The following is a 6000-nucleotide window of genomic DNA, read 5'->3' on the forward strand; positions in this document are numbered from 1 at the left end:
TCACACCTCCACCTTTAAACCAATAGTTTACTTGATCACGGGACTTAAGTTGCTGATAACAGTGTGCACCTACATTAGTTCCTCACCTCCCCACAATGGTCCAGGATGCACCTCCAGAGACACCAGAAAGGAAGAGCATTTCTGCAGAATGCAGAGTTGCTGAGAGAAATTGAAAGTGCTTGAAACGAAAGCCTCTTACCATCCTGCCACCCTGTTACGGACCACCTGATAACCTGAACCATCTATCATATCTACACTAGACCTCTCTAAGCATAGACCAGTTGTTGGTATTTCAGGCATGCTATCCAAGAAACTCAGACTGGAGACACCATGTTTTAAAAGGGCAAAGCAAGTATGACTGTAAACAAACCCAGAAATCCCTCCTGCTGCTTCCATCAATATACTGCCAAATGCTCAGACCATCACAGATTAAAGGAAACCAAATCACCAACAGAGCAAAATTACAGAGAATATCTGCAGTAGGCAAATCCTCCACAGCTATTCTGATTTTCAGTGTCTTGAAAACAAGGAGGAAGGGCAGTATCACTATGCTGTTGCCTTCATCTTTATCAAGCACTGGAAAGCAATTTCTGATTACTTCTGCTGAAGGAATTAAAAACTTTCATGTTTGAGGAAATGGCAAAGAACAGACAATACATGAACTACCACCAGGTAAGCCCTATGACAATGCAAACAATCCAGCAAGATCCAGAAAGTAGAAAACCCACCATTCTGTAAGAGAGAAACCACTTAGCCCTACCCACAGTCTCCTCTCTGTGGGGAGACTTTACAGGAGATTCACTGAAAGATTTCTCCTCTTTTTACAAAAGGTAGAGCAGTACAGTTAGAGTACATACAAAAGGTTTTTTATTCACTTTCAGACTCTGGTAATGGTGGCTCAATTCCACCAGTACTGAAAGAAATTAACAGACAAAGAGCAATGGCATGTACAACCCTAAAGACCTCACAGAAGATTACAAAAAGCCAGCAGTTACCCCTGCCCTTCAGAGCCAGCAGCACAGGTCCCAGGCTTCTCATGGATTTTTGAGCTGGACCACAGTGGCAGAGATCCAGCTGCAAAACCCTCGTCTTTCAAATCATCCCCTAAGACACTAGGTGCTAAGTTTCAACTCCCAACTCTGAGAAACTAAAAAGCTAGTACTCAAGCTCTCTCTAAGACTAAGAATGAGCACTGAAGAAATAATCTTGAATCCTTCCACTTCTCATCTTCATTTAGCGCCCGTCCACTAAAATAGTTATTTTACGCTACAAGTAAGGATTTAAAACAACCCAAGATTCTTTTTTTCTAGTCCATCTACCAGGCACTACCAATGCAACTAGTAATCCTAAATGGCTCATTTACTTAAAGTAGTGCAAAAATTACCCTACTAATAATAAAACATCACAACACAGACCTGGAGAAAAGCTTTTCATAACATCAGCCATCCACACACCAGAGTTTAAAATAATATTGAGAAAAATCGGCATACTTCTCAAAAAAAGCCCTAACTTTGAATCAAATGAGAGTTGAGAGGCAAACAAAGCTCCCAACAACGAGGTTTTACCCACTCCATGCACCAAGATAAACTCACTCCTTGTAGCGAGAAAAACCTCAGGAGCACATGAAAGTGATACAAGAACTGAAGAATAGCTGAACCAAAGATAACTCAATACCTAATCATGTTGCTGATGCTTGGTTTCACCCCTGTACTTATATGAAAAGCTTGGGACAATATAAAAACCAGATTTAACAAACCAGTAAATGAATCCACACATCCAGTTACTATTATGACTGAATTTCTCTTATGTAAGACTGGAACACATACATTGTCAAATTCCATAATTTCTGCATCTCACAGCACATAATTTAGCAAACAATAAGCGTCACTTTAGCAAACAAGAGGGAAATAGAGGCACAGGGAGAGTCAAGGAATAAAAAGATCTTAACACGTGCCAAACTCAGGTGTACTCTATATATAATCAGCTTCACCATTGAAGAACAGGACTGGAAGGTCTTCTCCCTTAAAGGTATTCCGAACACGGACACTGTCAAACCTAAACCCTTCTAAAATAACACAAGGCAGGGGGGTTGGAACTAGATGATCCTTGTGGTCCTCCTTCCAACCCTGACTGATTCTATGATTCTATGTTCTTGAGAAACGCTTGAGATTTTCACTAAGTTCTCTGACTAGCTCATATCCTTCCTTTTTTGCTTAGCCATCTTTGCTCAACTGCACATTCATAGCCCCCAGGATGAGTGTACCCAAAACAGTTCTATGGCTTTGATTAAAATCCTACAAGAGAAGTAATCTGAATATTCCTCACTGTTTTATAAGAAACATTCCCAACTTTGAACTCAGTCTACAGGAAACAGAAAACAAGGAATTCTCTTTCTTAAGCCCTGCCTTTAGGAAGGAAGGATAAGCTTTGCATACTGATTCTTACATTCTGAAGAAAGCAGATTACATCCAGGATAAGGAAATTGCAAAAAAAAAAAGTACCCAAGTGGGTCAGAACGGTAAGTAAAAAATAAAAAATGCTCAAGGGCAAATAAAAAGATCAAATCAAAACAAAAACCAGCAACAGAGAAGAACTTAAGTCTCAAACCCTCTTTACAGATCTGCCACTAAATTAGGGCAGCAAAGCACAGAATATTCATTTCTGTTGCAATGCTTTCTCCCAGGCTTCTCAATAGCCATTAGGCTTTCAGTATAAAACCCCCAAAGATTACAGGCTCAGTGCCACCTCCAGGTGCCCCACTGCCTGGGTTTTATTACACTAGAAGCTGCTTCTCCTCCACTCTACCCCCGCCCCTTGCATTGCCGGAACAACTCCAAATTACCACCGAGAAGATACTGTCCTGGAGGTGCAGCACTGCCTGCCCACAAGCCAGCACTCTTGTGCTCCCAGCTCAGCACAATGCTCACCATCCATTTTAAAAGCCAGCCCGCCTCCTTTCAAACACAACTTACACGCTTTCCTATTTACTGCTTTTAACCTACTCTGATACTGTATCTCTTGATACAAGAGCAGAGAAGACCCAGCGCAAAAAAAGAAAAAAAATAAAAAAGAAGCCAAAACCACTGCAAAAAGGTATCGACTATAAACAAACGGCGTCTTCTGCAGATGGCGATCACGAGAATTAATCCGTCCACAAAGCACGCCGGCGAAGCACCAGCGCAGAAATCTGGTCACCCGAATACTCCAACTCCCTAACTTCACCATCTAACAAAGGCTTTTAAGGCTTTTATTCCCCCCTCCTAATTTGAGCTAACAATCCTTGGTGAATTATTCATACTAAACTCACATCGTCCATCCGCCATCCTTCCCTCCAGTCCTCCCCCCCACTCCGTGGGTTTTGGGTGTTTTATAAGCTTAGTATTTCCCAATTCCAAAACGGCCCTTTCCTGGGCAAAGCCCGACCACCACAGATTCGGTAACTGTCAACAATAAAGCACAAGCAACTCCTGTCCGCTCACTTTCAGAGGCAAAGGGACCCTCAGGTCGCTCCCCGCACTCCGACACCGCTACAGCTCGGCCGAGGCTAGGCGCTTCCCCCATGCCCTCACGACTGCCGCGGACACCACTGGACCCTGCTCGCCAGCCCCTCGCCGGGTCCGGTTATCTCGCCCTCGGCGCGCAGGCCGCCCGGGCGCCAGCTGAGAGAGCGGGGAGCGCAGCGGAGCCCATGCACGCCCCACGGCCGCGTTCTCCCACCCGCGGAGCTGAGCTCCATGCTAGGCCAGGCCGATAGGACACCTCCCACCACGGGAGAAGTGAGGCACCGCACCAGAGGCACCCCTCCAGCAGCCACCGAACCCCGGCCCGCTCCCTCCGCCGACAAAATGGCGACGTGGATGGGAAGAAAAGAGAAGAGGGAATGAAAGAGCGAAGCGTTCCGCGGGCTGGGGGAACGAAAGGAGGAAAGAGGGGAGACAGAGAACGGGGAGGGGGCGGCAGTTAACAAAGCGGGGGGCGGAGGGGTGCCCGAGGGACGGCGCCAGCATAACCGGGGCTATGGGAAGAGAGGGGGGGCTTGGTGGGAGGGAGGTGAGCTGGGGGCGGGCAGCGCACTACCGGCGCGGGCCAAGCACCCAGCACTGCGGACGGACGGCGTCGGCTAGCAGTACCTCTTCTTGTCGGTGACGCCGCCAGGGCTCTCCATGGCGGCGGGGTGGCTTCTCCTCTTCCCACCGGCTCCCTGAATGCGAGACGGGCAGCTCCAATGGCCGACGCGGGGAGATGGCGGCGCGGCCGGGAAGGGGCTGGGTCTGGGGCCGCGCGGGCTTACAGCATCGGGGCAAGCTGCGGGGAGGTGCGGGCGGCGAAGGGCGCAGCGACGGTGGGCGGCGCGGGGCTGGGCGCGGAGGAGGAGCAGAAGGCGGTGGCGAGGGCGGGTGCGGCCGGCCCGGGCCCTGCGCTGCGCCAGTAAGGAGCGGCGGCGCGGCCCGGCCCCTCGGCCGTCGGGGTCAGCTGAGCGCTCAGCTGGGAGGGAGGCGTCCGGCGCCTCACGTGTGTCGCTGTGTGCAGGGCGGGACCGCCGACGGCACCGGGCCCCAGCCAAGCACCCCCAGAGTACCAGTAAGCGGCCGACAGCGGTAGACTCTGCTAAGCCAATGCCTTCTGGTTTCATGGCAAGCACCGCCAATGCGAGTCGTTAAAGGTTTCGTAGTCCTAGAATCAGGACATTTCTAGTTTAAAGAGTTAAAATTATCGTATTAATTAAAAGGCACAGACGACCGCATCGCCGGCCGGGCCACAGGGATAATGCACGGGTAATTAAGCACATCTCCAGCAAGTTCTACAACTTCAAACACCCCAACACCCAAAGGCAGAGCCGAGGGGCTGGATGGGGGCTGTACGGGAACACAATGCCCCCCGCGGCCTTCCCAGGCAGGCCCGAACCCCGACGGCCAAACGCCGGTTCAGGCTCTGCCTTCAGCATCGCTGTCTCCGCCGTAGCGGGGAGTCTCGGTCCCTTGCTGTGACCCAGGGAGCGGCGGGTGGCGGTAGGACCCGCGCGTCTCCGCGGCAGCGTTGCCCCACGCTGTCCCTGATCCGCCCGCGGCCCCCGGGGGGCGCCAGAGCAGCCGCGCGGCGGGGTCGGTCTCGTCAGGCTGCGACTGCTAGCGGTGGGGTCGGGCTAGGGTGTTCGGCACTTTCCGAGAGCCCAGTGCTGGGCATCGCTCACCTGCGGGGTCCGGGAGACTGGTGGGTGAAAAGCTGGATGTGAGCCAGAGGGCCAGCTCTGTCCTGGGCTGCATTAAAAGCTGCGTGGCCAGCAGGTCGAGGGAGGGGATTCCACCCCTTAACTCTGCCCTGGTGAAACTCCCACCTGCAGTGCTGGGTCCAGCTCTGGGTGGAAGGTGGAAGGACTCCACAGAGCTCAGAGGTTCCTTTACATCTTGTAAGCTTCCTCTGACAAGGACTTTAAGTGATCATATAGAGCTGAACTGTACAAGAGTATTTATTCAGTTTGCAGCTCAGAGGTAATGATACTTTTCAAAAACAGCTTCGACAAGAGTGACATCCTTGTGCTGCTGTGTGCACATGATGTAGGAAACACCGGCAAGGCAAAGTGATTTTGTTTCTGTACTGCACCTTCCTACCCCTTCTGTGGTGGGTTCTCAACCTCCAAGTAATGAGCAACAATTTTTGCATACAACCATGAGTATTTTGTTGTGGGTTGGTTTTTATCTCTTTTGAAGAAAAAATCAGTGACCATGACATATAATAGAAATCTCAAGGAGTTGTTGCATGAAATTAATTGCTTCTGCCCAAAGCAGATACACAAAATAGGCACAGGTGCTGCAGTCTCCTCTTATTCCTTTAAGGTTTCTCGTCCAAATACTGACAAAGCCCAGTTTTATTTAGCTTATGAGATGTGACAACATGATAGCCCACAGCAGTGTGGCTATACACTACTGATATTTCTGTTGTTCTGTGCTCACTTGAGCCTTAAGAACATAAATAAAGCAAAACTCAAACTTGAGTGTCCTG

The 6000-nt window shown here is 49.9% G+C and overlaps 1 protein-coding gene across 1 annotated transcript in view; it reads right to left on the bottom strand.

Annotated features, from left to right (window-relative positions):
* Nucleotides 1-4163, bottom strand: part of HIF1A (hypoxia inducible factor 1 subunit alpha) — a 30193-nt gene extending 26030 nt beyond the window's left edge. Inside the window, exon 1 of the mRNA XM_054400038.1 lies at nt 4131-4163. The gene's annotated coding sequence lies outside the window, so the exon portion shown is untranslated. The remainder of the gene's footprint in view (nt 1-4130) is intronic.
* Between the last annotated feature and the right edge of the window lie 1837 nt (nt 4164-6000).

This window comes from Indicator indicator, chromosome 4 (genome assembly GCF_027791375.1).
Source record: "Indicator indicator isolate 239-I01 chromosome 4, UM_Iind_1.1, whole genome shotgun sequence".
NCBI classification, from domain to species: domain Eukaryota; kingdom Metazoa; phylum Chordata; class Aves; order Piciformes; family Indicatoridae; genus Indicator; species Indicator indicator.